General features: G+C 49.4%; 1 protein-coding gene across 1 annotated transcript in view; it reads right to left on the bottom strand.

The window, feature by feature from the left end:
* The window catches only part of COL6A3 (collagen type VI alpha 3 chain), a 176910-nt gene extending 168361 nt beyond the window's left edge, over positions 1–8549 (bottom strand). Inside the window, 1 exon segment of the mRNA XM_060232176.1 lies at positions 8450–8549. The gene's annotated coding sequence lies outside the window, so the exon portion shown is untranslated.
* Positions 8550–17169: the final 8620 nt, after the last annotated feature.

The following is a 17169-nucleotide window of genomic DNA, read 5'->3' as shown; positions in this document are numbered from 1 at the left end:
TGTTTAAATGCCACCTCTCTAGAGTGCTTCTTGATTCCAAAATATTAACATGCACATAACCACCAAGCTCTCATGAAGATCCCTGTATGAGCACCTTCTCCATCACACCCTTGGAGTGTGCACAGGAATTTATTTGGGTCATTTCGCTCATTCAGGTTTGCATTTGTTGTCTTTATTCCACTCATCACATCTGTCTAATGATTCTGTTCTTTAGCCGTCCCATTGTTGTCGATGGGAAAAACATTTTGTGGCTATAACAACCAGGGGATAGGAAATTATGTGGGGCATTATTTACCATAAAAGAGATCTTCCCCTGCCAACCTCCAGGCAGGTGGCAGAAAGCATTCCTGCTTCTATAGGGAACTGAAATCCCCACTGACCTTGTCCACACAGGAAGGAAGCATGGACTGGATGTTCCTTTCTATCCTGAATGACTATGGTTGCCAAGTCCGACTCAAGAAATTTCTGGAGACTTTGGATGTGTAGTCAGGAGCAAGGTTGTGACAAGCACAATTGAACTCTGAAGGGAGTTACTGGCCATCACACTTAAAGGGACCGCACACCTTTTAAATGCCTTCCCTCCATTAGGAATAATGAAGGATAGGGGCACCTTCTTTGGGGGCTCATAAAATTGGACCCCTTGGTCCAATCTTTTTGAAACTTTGGGGGGGGGTGCTGAGGAGAGGCACTAGATGCTATGCTGAAAATTTGGTGCCTCAAAAAACAGGGCCCCCCCCCCCCAGATCTCCAGAAAACCACAGATCAACTTTTTATTATACCCCATGGGAATCAGTCTCCATAGGGAACAATGGAGTGTCCAGCTGTCATTTCCCTCCCTCCCTGCTTTCTGATAACCCTGAAGCAGGGGAAGGGTTTCCAAACCAGGGGATCCCCTGCCCCCAACTGGGGATTGGCAGTCCTATGAATGAGTTTGATGGGGCTTTCTTTTTATAGTAATGCAACATGCAGCCAAGAGGCCTCCCCCACAGCTTTCCCTTGCTGTGCTCAAGTCATTCCACCACTTTCCTTCCATCCTACTTGACTTCCATTACTGGCTTCTGGCTAGCAGACACAGGAATGAGGCATGGCAAGGCCACGCAGGTTTTAGTTTCCCACACCTGAGTACTCTGGGTTTACTTGAAAGTTGACCTCACCATTATTTCTACCGTGTTGTGTATTGTGAGCTTCAAGCGAGCACCAATGTGTGAGAGGCTCCTTGCAGCTGCTTTCAGATTGGCCAGTCTTGCCGAGCCAGCCAATCCGGTAACATCAGTAGCATGGCGCCCATGCAAATAAGGTTTCCAAGCCCCCTTTTTCTGATTGGTGTGTTTATTGCTGGGGGCATGTCTTGGGTTTCGGTGTATATAGTTGCAGCTTGACCCATGATGTATGCATGTTTTCCAAATAAAGAGCTATGTTGAAATCACTACAGCATCTGAATCCACTACTTAACACCCTGAATTGGAAGTTCCCTGTCTTTTTGCCCCTACTTGAGCTAATGACACCAGGAAAGGAAGGGGGGGGGTCTATTTGTATGAGGGAAAAGAGGGAGCTACATAGTGCTTAATTATGGACATGGAGAGGTCTCGGATTCTGTGGTTCTCTCACATACAGAGTGGAATTGCTTAGTGCTACTGGATTAAATGGACATGGAGAAGTCTTGGATTCAAGATCATCTGAGCCTTCTCCGGCAGGGGTCTTGTATCTTGTCTTGTCTGGGACATGTACTTATTGTCGGAGGACAAAGCGTTAGCCCCACCCCCTCTTATTTCCCACACATTTCTTATTTCTTGTAAAATAAATTCTGAGGTACAATATTATGTTCCATTAAATAAGAAATCAAAGGAAACCAAACAGATACAACACACTCTTCACAGTGTTCTAAAGATAATTCAAATGAGTTACATGCAATTTTGTTAATTATAAACAGTTCCCATAATCTCTACTTCTGGGTAGAGTCTACTTCTAAATAATCTAAGATGAACAATATAAAAGTGCACAAAGGCACTTTAATATTCAAAAGCTTTTACCTTTAAACAGACTGCAATATGAAACACAAGAGTGCACACGCAAGCACTTAGACATAACCTCTTTTCCCAAACAGTCTGCACTAAAATTAATTCAAAGAGTCTGCAGAAAAATAAATCAAAGTGCACACGGGCACTTTTTAAAGGTTAAGAGTCTGCTTTTGACTCATTAACCAAAATCATGAGAAATCTCTCTCTTGTGGAGCTTCATGTTACGACATCTTCAAAACACCATCACTAATTATTATCATTAATAATAATGATAATCATTAATTACTGAATTCTGCTGAAGACCTAACGCTTAGTACCATGTTGATATTGCTATTGTTAATTTTAATAATTGTAAACTGTTTTAACTGTGATTTTATAAGTAAACTGATGTATAATGCATTTTATGTTGTAAGCCGCCCTGAGCCTGCCCTGGCGGGGAGGGCGGGATAGAAATAAAAAGTTGTTGTTGTTGTTGTTGTTGTTGTTATTATTATTATTATTATTATTATTATTATTATTATTATTATTATTATTATTATTATTATTATTATTATTATTATTACTAAGATCTTTCCTTATTTCTTCCAGGAGGTTGTCCTGCAAAAGGGAAGCCTCTGGCGAGAAGGAGCTCATGTGAGTTCACCAGGGCTTTTTTTGTAGAAAAAGCCCAGCAGGAACTCATTTGCATATTAGGCCACACCCCTGACACCACCATTGTTTCACACAAGGCTTTTTTGTAGGAAAAGCCCAGCGGGAACTCTTTAGGCCACACCCCCTGACACCACCATTGTTCCGCGCAGGGCTATTTTGTAGGGAAAGGCCAGCAGGAACTCATTTGAGTATTAGGCCACACCACCTGACACCACCATTGTTCCACACAGGGCTTTTTTGTAGGAAAAGTCCAGCATGAACTCATCTGCGTATTAAGCCACACCCTGACAGTAGCGTTTCGCACAGGGTTTTGTAGGGAAAGCCCAGCATGAACTCATCTGCATATTAGGCCACACCCCTGACACCACCATTGTTTCACACAAGGCTTTTTTGCAGGAAAAGCCCAGCAGGAACTTATTTGCATATTAGGCCGCACCCCTGACACCACCATTGTTTCACACAGGGCTTTTTGTAGGAAAAGCCCAGTGGGAACTCATTTGCATATTAGGCCACACACCCTGACACCACTATTGTTTCACGCAGGGCTATTTTGTAGGGAAAGGCCAGCAGGAACTCATTTGAGTATTAGGCCACTCACCCTGACACCACCATTGTTCCCCGCAGGGCTTTTCTGTAGGAAAAGTCCAGTATGAACTCATCTGCGTATTAGGCCACACCCTGACAGCAGCGTTTCGCACAGGGTTTTGTAGGGAAAGCCCAGCATGAACTCATCTGCATATTAGGCCATGCCCTGACAACACCATCATTTCACACAGAGCTTTTTTTGCAGGGGAAGCCCAGCATGAACTCATCTGCATATTAAGCCACACACCCTGATGTCACCATTGTTTCACACGGGGCTTTTTTGGTAGAAAAAGCCCAGCAGGAACCTATTTGCATATTAGGCCAGGCCCCCTGATGCCAAGTCAGCCAGAACTGTGTTCCTGTGCATTCCTGCTCAAAGAAGTCCTGGAGTTTACACACTGAGAGTATTCTTCTGGTGCCTGGGTCCCAGGCAGTGAAGGGCATTAAAGATCAAGATCAGACACTTAAATTGAACCACAAAACTGGGAGGGTGTAAAAAAAAGCCCAGCAGAAACTCATTTGCATATTAGGCCACATCCCCTGATGCCGGGCCAGCTGAAACTTAGTTTCTGTGTGTTCCTGCTCAAAAAAAGCCCTGCCCAAAACAAATTCATAACCAATGCAAATACCTTAAAACCGAGATAAATATGTAACCCTAGCTATCAACTGGGCTGCCACATTTTGAAACAACTGAAGTTTCTGAATTGTTTTCAAGGGCAGTCCCATGCGAAGTCCTCTACAGTAATCAAGCATGAATCACCATGGGTTGATTGCCCAGGCATTGGGGGCTCACATCCGTGCCACAGTGTCCAAGGTTCTCTTACGCCTGTTGTGTGTTTTATTCCTGCGCTCTGCAATCACCTTGTAATAGTTTCAAGGAAAACCCTCAAAATAAAATTGCATCCCACAATGCTTTCCTGCCTTGCACAGAAATGCTATGATAATGCGTAGCGTATCTTTAATGCTTTCAATGTTCAAAGCAGAGTGCATACATTATCTCAGGGATTCTTACAACCAGGGCTGGAATTCTAGCAGGAGCTCCTTTGCATATTAGGCCACACACCTCTGATAGAGCCAATCCTCCAAGAGCTTACAAAAAAGAGCCTTGTAAGCTCTTGGAGGATTGGCTACATCAGAGATGTGTGGCCTAATATGCAAGGGAGCTCCTGCTAGAATTCCACCCCTGCTTACAACAGTCCTGTTTGGTAGGCCACTCATATGGTCCCCTTGGAGGCTGATAGACAGAGAGAGTGTTTTACTTAAGGCTACTTTCTGAATTGCCCAGACCTGGGCGGCCCAGGATAGCCCATTCTCATCAGATCCTGGAATTTAAGTGGGTCGGCCCTGGCTAGCATTTGGATGGGAAACCTCCAAAGATTACCAGGGCCGCGACGTCGAGGCAGGCCATGGCAAACCACCTCTGAGCCTCTCTAGTCTCGAAAACCCTACAGGTTTGCCATACACAGACTTTGACTTGACAATACTTTCCACCATCATGCTTTGTGAATTAAAGAGTCACGGAGAAGAGTATTACTGGCTACTAGATATGGTGACTTCAGGGAAACTCCAATTTCAGAGGCAGCCAATCGCTGAACACCAGTGGACAGAAGGCAACATCAGGGAATGCCTTGGACTCTATGCCCTGATGCTTGGCTCTCGGCGACAACTGGCTGACCACTGTGCAAGACCTGCTGCCAGACAGAAAACTTCCCTTATGTTCTTATGACAAAGAAGATCACCGTCTTCAAGCACATGAAAGGCTGTCATAGAGGATGGTGTGGAATTGTTTTCTGTGGCCCCAGAAGGTAGGACCAGAACCAACAGGTTGAAATTAAATCAAAAGAGTTTCCGGCTCAACATTAGGAAGAACTTCCTGACTGTTAAAGCGATTCCTCAGTGGAACAGGCTTCCTTGGGAGGTGGTGGGCTCTCCTTCCTTGGAGGCTTTTAAACAGAGGCTAGATGGCCATCTGACAGCAATGAAGATCCTGTGAATTTAGGGGGAGGTGTTTGTGAGTTTCCTGCATTGTGCAGGGGGTTGGATTAGATGACCCTGGAGGTCCCTTCCAACTCTATGATTCTGTGATTCTAATGAATATGTGAGCACAGAACTAACTTTGCATTTCACAGACAGTTCTCCTCCACTGTAAGCATTCCCAGAGATTTAAACACCCTAGCCTAATAACACTTTCCAGCTTGGATAGAACAAGGAATTTCCTGCTTGGAAGAATAAGAAGTTCCCCAGATGGTTATTGAGGGCAGCAATTCTCAAACTTTAGCAATCTCATTTTGATTTAAGTTTCTGCAGATTCCCTCAAGCCTGCCACTCCTTCTTCACTGATGTCCACCAAGCACCAGCTGCCTGCCTTCATGTCCCACAGTGGCCTCTGCCTTCTGGGCATTCTCCAAACAGCACAGCAAGAGCCACACCGTCGCCCACCCTTTGACAACAAAATGCTTTTATTACCTGCACATGACTCTATACCAGGAGTGTCAAACATACAGCCTGGGGGCCGAATCAGGCCCCTGGAGGGCTCCTATCAGGCCCCCAAGCAACTGGCTCTTGTCTGCTTCCTTCTCCCTCTCTCTTGCTTCCTTCTGCAAAACAGCTTGCTTTACAAGGCTTGCTCAATCGCACAGGACCTACAGAACAAAACTTCTATTTTCTTCATTGGCTGAGGCTCCTCCCCCGCCCAGTCCCCTGGGGAGGGAGGGAAAGAGCCAGAGCTTCCTTTGCCCAGTTCCCTGGATCCCACGGGAGAAATACAAAGAAAACACCTTAAGACCAACAAGTGCTAATGTTTTAGGCATGTTTTATTTTAAGTTTTTTTAAAAAGAATTTTAGTTGTGTTTGTCTGTGTCCTTAAAAAGTTTATATCTGCTACCTAATCTTAAATAGGTACACACATGGCCCAGCCAGACATGGCCCGGCCTGGCCCAACAAGGTCTCATTTATGTCAGATCTGGCCCTTATAACAACTGAGTTAACTCTATCCTATGCAGTCCTAGCAAGGCTGCCAGACCCCTATTGGCCACTAGTGGGGGATGGGGGGGTAGGGTTGCCAGATCCAAGTTGGGAAACTCTGGGAGATTTGGGGAGAAGCCTGGAGAGGACAGGGTCAGGGATCTCAGTGGGGCAGAATGCATCTAGTCCAAAGCGTCCATTTTATTTGGGGCAACTTATCTCTGGAGTCTGAAAACGAGCTGGGGGATCCCCAGGTTCCATTGCTAAACTTAAGAGCCACATGGAATAAATGTTAGATGTTTGAGAGCCACAAGACATGGACATCAGATGTTTGAAGGAAGGAAGAAAAATAGATGAGGAGGGAGAAGTGGAAAAAAAACAACTTTAAGTGCATTCTCCAAACATCCAGCTGGCTTGGCTTGGAGAAGTGATTTTAAAAGAGGATGCTTTCTCCAAGCCGGCCGATGGGGTGGTGGGGGCTTCAAGAGCCACAAAATATGTGGTTCCTGAGCCACAATTTGGCCACCCCTGGCCTAAAACATCAGGTCTCAAAGGAGAGCCCCTGATCAAGGGCTGCAGTACCAAAGGCCCAGCCCAGTTCTCACCATCCCTTGTCTGGAAGCGACGACACCCGAGGCCTTGTTGGTCAGTAACTTGCAGCCACCAGGAGAGGGGTAAGAAGATTCCTGGCCCGCCAAAGACTATCTGTCACTCTAGGCAAGATGAATTTCTAGCAGGCCCCTCCCACACCGATAACATCACGGAGTCATTGGGGGGGGGGCACCCAATTCTGCACCCCGGAAGGTTGCCTAGCGGCAGAGTGGGCCCTGCTGGAAACACTTTCAGAGCTGCTCATTTAAACAAACAAAAAAAGATTTAAACCAACATCACGCACAGTCTGAACTTCCAGTATCCAAGTGAAAACCACCACTGACTCTCCCGGCTTCTACACCAATCTGTCCCACTTTTGCTTTGCGAAACCAGCTCAGTTTTCCACGTGGAGAAAACGGGACAATCGCATGAAGTCCGGGCGCCTGGAGCTGAGTAGCTGACCCCTGCCAAAGGCAATAGACCACCGCCTTGCTGGCCGTCCTGCGAGGTGACCCCGAAGACAGCAGCCTGCTGCGGATGGTGGGGCAACTCCGCGAGTCCCCGCCCCTCAAGCGAGGGAGAGCCGGCTCCCATCCCCTCATCTTAGGCCCTGCCCCCATCCTTGGGGAAATGAAGAAGACTCCATTGCACCTTATCTGGAGGGGTGCGGGAGGGGCTCACCCTCTGTCCTGGGGACCCCCCTGGATTCCCCTCATGGAGCATCCCAGTTTGAACCACTTTAAGGTACACAGTCCATGGGCCTGCCGCTCCAAGGGGGAGAACCCCAGCCGAGGGCGTCTCCTGCCAAACCCCGGGCTGCCCAAGCCAAGGCGCTCTGCAGCGTCTCCAAGGCCTGTGACGAGGGGCCTGGCCCACCCAGGGCTTTGCAGCAAGGAGATCATGCAGCCCCTGAGCCCAGTCAGAGGCTCCCTATTCCGCGGGAATCTGCAGACAACCCGCAGGGGGAAAGGAGAGGGACCCACAGCTAGCCAGGCGCTTCCCCTGCACCGCTGCCCTGCGCCCCTCCTTGCGGGCAGCCCAACAGCCGTGGCTTCCTATTGCACGTCTCTTCGCTGACCCACGCAGCTGCGAGGTTTTCCAGCAAGCCAAGCTTGAGGGGAGGGAGGTCGCTTCCCGCGCCCAAGACGCCAGCCCCAAGCGCGGCGCACTCCCAGCTCCACAACTCCCAGCTCCACAACGGGAACGCCGCGATCGGGGCCCAATCCGCCGCCGGCCCGAAGGCCACTTCCCAGAAAGCACTTTGGGGGTGACCTGCCTGCACACAGCCACGCGGCGAGCCCCACAGCTTCTCCCCGGGCGGGCACAGCCGGCGCGCAGCCCTCGCCTGCGCACCTCGGGGCCAGAGCGCGCCCTTTGCAGCAGCTGCCGGCGACGAGGCGGGTCCTCCGGCCGAGCAGCGGCGGCAGGCAGAGCAGAAGGGGCATCGTCGTCGATGCTAACGGGAGGGGAACGGAGCTCCTTGCCTGCCGCGTCCTTTTTTACGGGGCGCCTCCGTCCCAGCAGGAAGCCCCGCGGCCTCTCCAAGGGTCCCTCTCCCCAGCCCCGGCGGCCGGGCGCCCAGCTCCACGAGGCTCCCCGGGGCCAGTCGCGCCTGGCACCGAGGCTGCAGCAGCACTCACCCCTGAGTCAAGCGGCGGCGCCGGATTCCGGGAGCGTCTGGGGGGCACGACGGGCGGGTGTCGGCGCTCGGGAATCAGCTCCTCATCGCGGCCGGGCGCTTCCCCTGCCTCGCTCGGCTACCGAAGGGAGGAAGTCGGGATCCCAGAAACGGGAGGGGGGAGGGAGGGAGCGCGGCGCGGGGGGAGGAGCGGAGCTGCTTGCTGGGGGGGGGGGCGGGCAGCCGAGCCAGACCTCGACGTGGACTGCAAGGTCGCCCCACGACGCCGGGGGCTCCTGGCTGATGCCGGTCGCTCGCCGCCCCTGCGCGCCCTCCGGCCGACGCCCCAGCAGGAGGGATGAGAGCAAAGCGAGAGGCGCTCGACGGCGGCCACCCGGAGCGCCAAGAGCTCCCTGGCAGGGGGCGGAGGCCTGTCCAGCTCCTGACACGCGGGGCGAGGAAAGCGGGCGGGGGGGGGGGAGCTGCTGCGCGTGAAACTCTCGCTGCCACTCCCGTTCATTCAGCTCGCGACGGCCTGGCTCTCAGCTTAGAGCGACAGTAACCGGGATTTGGGGATGCCAGCTTCCAGGTGGGACCTGGGGATCCCCTGGAATTACAGCTCGTCCTTCAGACTCCAGAGATAGGTTGCCCTGAAGAAAACGGATGCTTTAGTTTAGAGGGTTGAGTAGACTGTAGACTCTACGGCATTGGACCCCACGGAGGTCTTGTTCTCTCCAGGCTGCATCCCCGAATCTCCTGGGATTTTCCAACTTGGATCTGGCAACCCAATCTCCCACCCCACCCCTACTAGGACTACATAGTATAGATGGTAACTAACAGGGCCCCCCCTTTTTTGGAGTTCGGACTGGCTTAGCATGAGGGGTATGGCCTAATATGCAAATGAGCTCTCCTGGGCCTTTTCTATTAAGCCCTGTGTGAAACAATGGTGACATCAGGGGTGTGGCCTAATATGCAAATGAATTCCTGCTGGTTTTTTTTCTACAAAAAAGCTCAGTTAATATACTAGGTAGACATAAGGCATATTTCTAAGATTTTTTTTAAAGTATAGATGTGCCTTCATGTGGGCCCCCCCATTTAAAAGCAAATCTGTGTGTATCGTATATTTAATTTATTGATTTATTTTTCATATTTATATCCCGCCCTCCCCGCCGAATTAATTTACGCCCCAACTTTCCCCCCTAAATGTGGACCCAAAGAGGCCTTTAATTCTCACAACAACCCTGTGAGGTTGGTTAGGCGGAGAGAGTGTGACTGGCCCCAGATCACTCAGCACAAGTTGGAACTCGAACCCAGGCCTCCTCAGGTACTAGTCTCTGAACCACTGCACCACCCTGGCCCTTTTGTTACAAGAAAAGAGCTAAAGGCCACAGTCTCTCTCGGGACATTTTCATGATTTGCTGTAAACGGGGTGATTATTTTTGCATTGAGGTGGGGGGGTGTAGAGAGTTATTACCAAAAAGATTTTCTCAAGTTCTTTTTCTATCAAAACCCAATAAAGCAAGTAATAAAAAAGACTGCAGACATCTTAATGAGATTTGCCTTCTTTCATACCCCAAGATTTACAGTTTTCATTCCGCTCATGCAGCCGCCGCCAGAGCCTGGTTTTGCTGCGTTATTAATATTTGGAAAATGAGATCGTCTCAGAGCAATGACGTGTTTTATTTAAGTATGTTGACAGTGCCATCCTGAGCAGAGTTTAGCGCTCCTAAACCCCATTCACTCCAATGAACTTACACTCTTCTGACACTGTTTAGGCTTGCAACTGTAATTCAAACAAGTATTAAACATCCCCCAGAAATGACAAAGGGACACAAGCAGGGAGAGCAGGAAATGCAAAAATCCTGCCTCTGTAGCGACTAAACCCTCTGGGATTTCATTGGGTGTCACTATTTTTTAGTATGTAATTTTACAGTGATCGAACCATAAAACTTCTAATGCACTCAGATCAATTGGGATATTTTGAAAAATGAGTTCTAAAGAGATTAGGCATGGTGTAGAACGCTGAGATTTCATTCGTTCCAGATTTCACTCTCTATCCTCCCTATAGAAGTAGATTTGTAATACTTCGCCCAGTAAGTTGTTTATATAGATGTAATTGCCCTTGTTAGATACAGAGCCTTTACAGCCCTGGAGAAAAGCTGCCAAGAATTAGTGGGAGAATTTAAAATCTGAGCTTTGGCCTATAAACATTAGGCACATAAACAATATCAATATGCACAAAATCTGTGGATCATGGAGGAGGAGAGCTGCCTCTTGAAGGCAAATGAACTTCAGGAGCAATGAGGGGGGTTAAAAGTTGAACAACTGGCTTACACCCCAATCTTCCCTTGGGTAACTAGAAGATGGAGCCACAGCCAGGGGTTCCCGGCTTTCAAGGCTGGCCCTGGCACTAAGCAAACTAGGTGACTGCCTAGGGCACAGGCCCATAGCTACAGTGAGGGCAGGCCCATCCTTTCAACCTCCCCTTCCAACCGGGGCTGGCAAACTAGGTGATTGCCTAGGGCGCCAGCCTCAAGCAGGGGTGTGAGGCAGGTGCCTCCTCCCCATTTCCACCATCCCTGAGCCTCTGGCTCATTTTTTCTTGAATCTGAGGGATTGGAGGAGCTCACCTGGTCTCTCAGAGCTGAGAAAGAGCAGCACTTCCCTTCCCCAGCATCCTCGGAGGGTACTGGGGAAGCGAAGCGCCGAGTGTTCTTTCTCGGCTCTGAGGAATTGAAGGAGCTCCCCTGGATGGTCCCTTAGAGCTGATAAAGAGTGCCACTTACATTTTCCCGCATCCTCCGAGGATGCAGGGGAACGGAAGCACCGACGGTCTGGCACGATGACGTCTCCAGGGAAAGGGAAGCACCTAGTGCCTAGCGGGAAGATGTCTCCAGGGGAAGGGAAGCACCGAGCGCCTGGCACGATGACGTCTCCAGGGGAAAGGAAGCACCGAGTGCCTGGCACGATGACGACTCAAGGGAATGGGAAGCACCGAGTGCCTAGCACGATGACGTCTCCAGGGGAAGGGAAGCACCGAGTGCCTGGCACGATGACGTCTCAAGGGGAGGGAAGCACCGAGTGCCTGGCACGATGACGTCTCCAGGGGATGGGAAGCACCGAGTGCCTGGCACGATGACGTCTCCAGGGGAAGGGAAGCACCGAGTGCCTGGCACGATGACGTCTCCAGGGGAAGGGAAGCACCGAGTGCCTAGCAGGAAGACGTCTCCAGGGGAAGGGAAGCACAGAGTGCCTAGTACGATGACGTCTCCAGGGGAAGGGAAGCACAGAGTGCCTAGCAGGAAGACGTCTCCAGGGGAAGGGAAGCACAGAGTGCCTAGTACGATGACGTCTCCAGGGGAAGGGAAGCACCGAGTGCCTAGCAGGAAGACGTCTCCAGGGGAAGGGAAGCACCGAGTGCCTAGCAGGAAGACGTCTCCAGGGGAAGGGAAGCACCGAGTGCCTGGCACGATGACGTCTCCAGGAGATAGGCAGCCTACCTGCCTATCTGACATTTAAAGACCCCAGCCAATCAGCTGACCGGTGGGGGACTTTAAATGGGAGGGGAGGCAGATTGGCTGCTTCTGCCACCTGCCTGCCTAGTGGGGAGGCAGCGGAAGCAGCCCCAGTCCCCACCACCCCCATTTAAAGACCCCCAGGGGGACAGGGTGTGAGCAGGGGGCACCCAAAATCCCAGCGCTGCCCTCCCTGGTCTGTGGAAAAATTGTCTTCCACGAAACCGGTCCCTGGTACCAAAAAAGTTGGGAGCCACTGCTCTAGATGGAGACTGGGATTTCTCCCAGAATTATAGGTGATCTCCAGTCTACAGACATCTGTTTCTGGGCAGGAGGGTAGACTCAGTGGCACTTTGCCTCCTCTGAGCTCCCTCCCGTCTAGGTCAAACTCAAGAAATATCTGGGGACTTTGGGGGTGGAGCCAGGAGATTTTGGGGTTGGACCCAGGAGCAAAGGTGTGACAAGCATGACAACCATCACATTTAAAGGGACCACACACCTTTTAATTGACTTTCCTTTGTTGGAAATAAAGAAGGATAGGGGCACCTTCTTTGGGGGCTCATAGGATTGGTCTCCCTGATCCAATCCTTTTGAAACTTGGTGGGTGTTTTGAAGAGAAGCATTGGATGCTATGCTGCAAATATGTTGCCCCTGCCTAAAAAAAACACCCCCTCTAGAGCCCCAGATACCCATGGATCAATTCTCCATTATACTCTATGGGAATCGGCCTCCATAGGGTATAATGGAGTGCCCAGCAGGTATTTCCCTCCCTCCCTCTCCCTCCATTCTAATAACCCTGAAGCGAGGGGAGGGCCTCCAAACTAGGGGATCCTCTGGCCTCACTGGGGATTGGTCACCCTTCTCCCTCCCAAAACTCCACCCTTCCCAGGCTCTACCCACAAATCTCCAGGGGTTTCACAAGCCAACACTGGCAGCCCTAGATCCAGGCATGATAGAAATCAATGTTTTCTGTGTCCCAAAAAAGGACCTCGCTACCTGGCTGCCCTTGACTTGGGAGTCCCACTGACAAATTGTAGAAGAACTGCTGGTAAATTGCCATGAAGCAACTGCCGAATTTGTAGCAGCAAGGTTCTCTCTCTCCATCCAAACCTGGTGGAGATTATTTTCCAGTGGTTATTCACACTGCAAAAGAGCCAGGGGGCACCCATGCTAACCTGTTCCAGCAAAGCCAAAAAAAGGACTCTGGCAGGAACTTCACAAATAAAGTATTTATTGTGGTCTCAGCCTGCATGGAAAAGAGCCCATTTCAGAAAACTAAAAGTTTAACCTTACTTAGGAAATGTATATAAATATAAACCCAGCAGAGTTAAAAAGTGAATTCGTTCCCACATTCTACAGTTAAGTGTATGTGCACATATGTATGTGCCCGAAAATGTTTGGGGCTAAATTCAAGAAGAAGAGGAGGAGGAGGAGGAAGAAGAAGAAAACTGCAAATTTACCCCGCCCTTCTCTCTGAATCAGAGTCTCAGAGCGGCTCACAATCTCCTTTACCTTCCTCCCCCACAACAGACACCCTGTGAGCTAGGTGGGGCTCAGAGAGCTCTTACAGTAGCTGCCCTTTCAAGGACAACTCTGTGAGAGCTATGGCTAACCCAAGGCCATTCCAGCAGCTGCAAGTGGAGGAGTGGGGAATCAAACCTGTATAAGAGTCCACCCACTTAACCATTACACCAAACTGGCTCTCTCAAGTCCAGTAGCACCTTATTTGGGGCTGTGATCCACAAAAGCTTTTGATTCTATTAATTTGTAACATGCCACAAATCTCTTTTTTGTTTAACTTGGGGGGAAAAAAACAGAGGACAGCTATTAGGAAGTTAATAGCAGTACTTGAGTGGCACTAAAGGCTGGATGAAAGAGGTTAGACCCTTGTGAGGTTCAGCCCACCAACAAATGTTCCATGGACCTCTAATGCTCAGCTGACCGCATTTTATAACCCGGGGCCAATGCAAGCCAGCAGTTACAAACTATGGATTTCTGCTGCAATACCCACTTTTGTGGTTTTATGTGGAAATTATAGTGCATTCCCGTCCTTCAGGTTGACTCATGAATGATAAATTACCATACAAAACATTTGCATTGCCTTCTTCCTTTGTGCTGGGGCATGAGAAATGTGACGTACCACACACCATTTTGAGTCCAGTGCTAATTAAAAGGGAGCAAGGACACCCACAGCTTAACCAGAAGGGTTGCTTCTCTCGAGTACAGAGAAAATGAAAACAAGATGGGATCTACGGATCGTTGCGGAGGGGGGGGGGGGGATGATGGTTTCATGAAAGGAGCCAGGAGCGTTCTGACTAGGGCTTGGGTTGCTTTCTGAAACTGCCACAGGAGGATGCGATTACAACAGTTCGGAGCAGGCAATGAACTGCCTCTCTGGACACTGATCAAAGCCCACCGTCAATCACAAGTTGTGAGCAGTGTTCCCTCTAAACGGAGTTAGCATGAGCTAGCTCACAGATTTTTAGCCTCCAGCTGACACATTTTTGTCTTAACTCAGGAAAAATGGCCCCAGAGCAAACTAATTTATGCTGCAGCTCACATCTTTAATGCCAGTTGCTCACAAAGTAGATTTTTGCTCACAAAACTCTGCAGCTTAGAGGGAACATTGGTTGTGGGCTGGCATTCGTTTGGAACACAGAATCTTTAATTCCTGCAGTAGCTCCCCAAAGCAGCCTGCAGACTACCCATTACCAGAAGGGTTAACATGTCCACAGAAAGCCCAGTGTTTTGTTTCCTTGCAAAACCATGGATAATCTGAAAGACTGGCTTCAGGCAGGAAGACAGCACAGTGCAGCCCAGTCACAGCTCAGAAGCTAAGCAGGGAGGGAGACCACCAAGGAAGACTCTGCAGAGGAAGGCAATGGCCAACCACCTCCACTTCTTTGCCCTGAAAGCCCCTTGCTGGGGTAGTCATAAGTCAGTTACGACTTGACAGCACTTACATACATGCCAGGGCTTGGGTTTTTTTAAAAAAAAGCACAGCAGAAACTCATCTGCATATTAGGCCACACCCCCTGACATCACCATTGTTTTGCACAGGGCTTTTTTTGTAGAAAAAGCCCAGCAAGAAGTCATTTGCATTTAAGAACATAAGAGAAGCCATGTTGGATTAGGCCAATGGCCATCCAGTCCAACACTCTGTGTTACACAGTGGCCAAAACCCCCAAGTGCCATCAAAAAGTCCACCAGTAGGGCTAGAAGCCCTTTCACTGTGCCCCCCCCCCCAAACACAAGAATACAGAGCATCACTGCCCCAGACAGAGAGTTCCAACAATAATCAGTGGCTATTAGCCACAGCTTATTGTTGGAACTCTCTGTCTGGGGCAGTGTGAGGCCACCCCCTCTGACACCAAGCCAGCCGGAACTATGTTCCTCTGCGTTCCTGCTCAAAAAAAGCCCTGATACATACTATGGCTTCTCTGGCCTTGCAATGTGGCTATATTTATGAGTGAGAAGTGCATAGCAGCTGATGTTACATGGGGGATCATTCTGTTTGCCATTGTAAATACAACCAAGGGTTCAAAGCCACTGTCTTCCAGAACCAATGGCTGCTATTGTGCCCTGGTGTACTGCTGCTTCTATCCACTCTACGTTACCAATTTACCCGAAAGGAAAACTAGATTTTTAGCCATGTGTGTCATCATACATAAAAGGAAGGAAAAGAAAGGTCCCCTGTGCGAGCACCAGTCGTTTCCGATTCTGGGGTGACGTAGCTTTCACAACGTTTTCACAGCAGACTTTTTACGGGGTGGTTTGCCATTGCCTTCCCCAGTCATCTACACTTCCCCCCAGCAAGCTGGGGACTCATTTGACCGATTTCGGAAGGATGGAAGGCTGGAAGGCTGAGTCAACCTCGAGCCGGCTACCTGAACCCAGCTTCTGCTGGGATCGAACTCAGGTTGTGAGTGAGGACAGAGCTTGGACTGCAGTAATTAGAGGACAGAGCTTGGACTGCAGTAATTGCTGTTCTGTACAGTAATAAAGAGCATTTTGTGTATAAACTTTTTTGGGGGGGGACTTTCTCACATTTAGGGTTGTCTTCCTTTCAGGTTAACTGAACAGGCTTCATGTTTAATTGGACTTTCGCCAGTATTTTGTGAGCCAACAATAGTCAGCAGGTGTTGGTGAAAAAGGACTGAGTTTGTGGATAACTTGCGGCCAAGTTGGATGACGTGTCCAACGTGGGCCAGGGCACAGGTGTGGGACCAGACTCCAAATTAAATGTACGTTTGCTGGGAAGGGTACTGGTTCTGGTAGATCCAGATTAGGGACGAGCATGAATCGAAGCACAAACCACAATTCATGCTAAAAATGGTCAATCTGTGGTTTGTTACAAATCAGTTTGGCAAATGGTGTTGCATCTGAAATAAAAATGAAATGGCTTCTTTTGGGGGTGTTTTGTCAGTCTTGTTATTGATGGGGGAATCCTCACACACCACAACGTGCCCAGCACGATGACATCACCTGGAAGTGACATTATCATGCCAGGCATGTCGCTGGGGGAACACTCTTTCACTTGGGAAAAAACTCTATGGTTATCATAGAGATTTTCCTAGTGATAGAGCGTCCCCCTGGTGATGTGTCTGGTGTGATAATGGCACTTTTGGATGATGTGACTGCACCGGGCACATCACAGCGCAGCTGCACTTTCTAGCACTCTGGGGGGCTGTTCCATGCATTCCCAAACCAAATGAACCAACGAGCCACAAATTGTTCAGCAAATCAAAAAAACATGAAATGAAATGAACCACCAAATCAGGTAACCCAACGAACCACAAAACAAACCACCATTTTCATGTTCCCTGCTAGGGTTGCCAAGTCCAATTCAAGAAATATCGGGGACTTTGAGGATGGAGCCAGGAGACATTGGGGGCGAAGCCAGGAGTGAGGCTGTGACAAGCATAATTGAACTCCAAGGGAGTTCTGGCCACCACATTTAAAGGGACGGCACACCTTTTTAAATGCCTTCCTTCCATAGGAAATAATGAAGGATAGGGGCACCTTCTTTTGGGGCTCATAGAATTGGACCTCCTGGTCCAATCGTTTTGAAACCTGGGGAGTGCTTTGGGGAGAGGCACTAGATGCCATACTGAAAATTTAGCGTCTCTACCTCAAAAAACAGTCCCCCCCCCAGAGCCCTCAATACCTCCAGATCAATTCCCCATTATACCCTATGAAAATCTATCTCCACATAGGGAATAATGAA

Source organism: Heteronotia binoei, chromosome 1 (genome assembly GCF_032191835.1).
Source record: "Heteronotia binoei isolate CCM8104 ecotype False Entrance Well chromosome 1, APGP_CSIRO_Hbin_v1, whole genome shotgun sequence".
NCBI lineage: Eukaryota > Metazoa > Chordata > Lepidosauria > Squamata > Gekkonidae > Heteronotia > Heteronotia binoei.
This window is presented reverse-complemented; position numbering and strand designations above follow the sequence as displayed.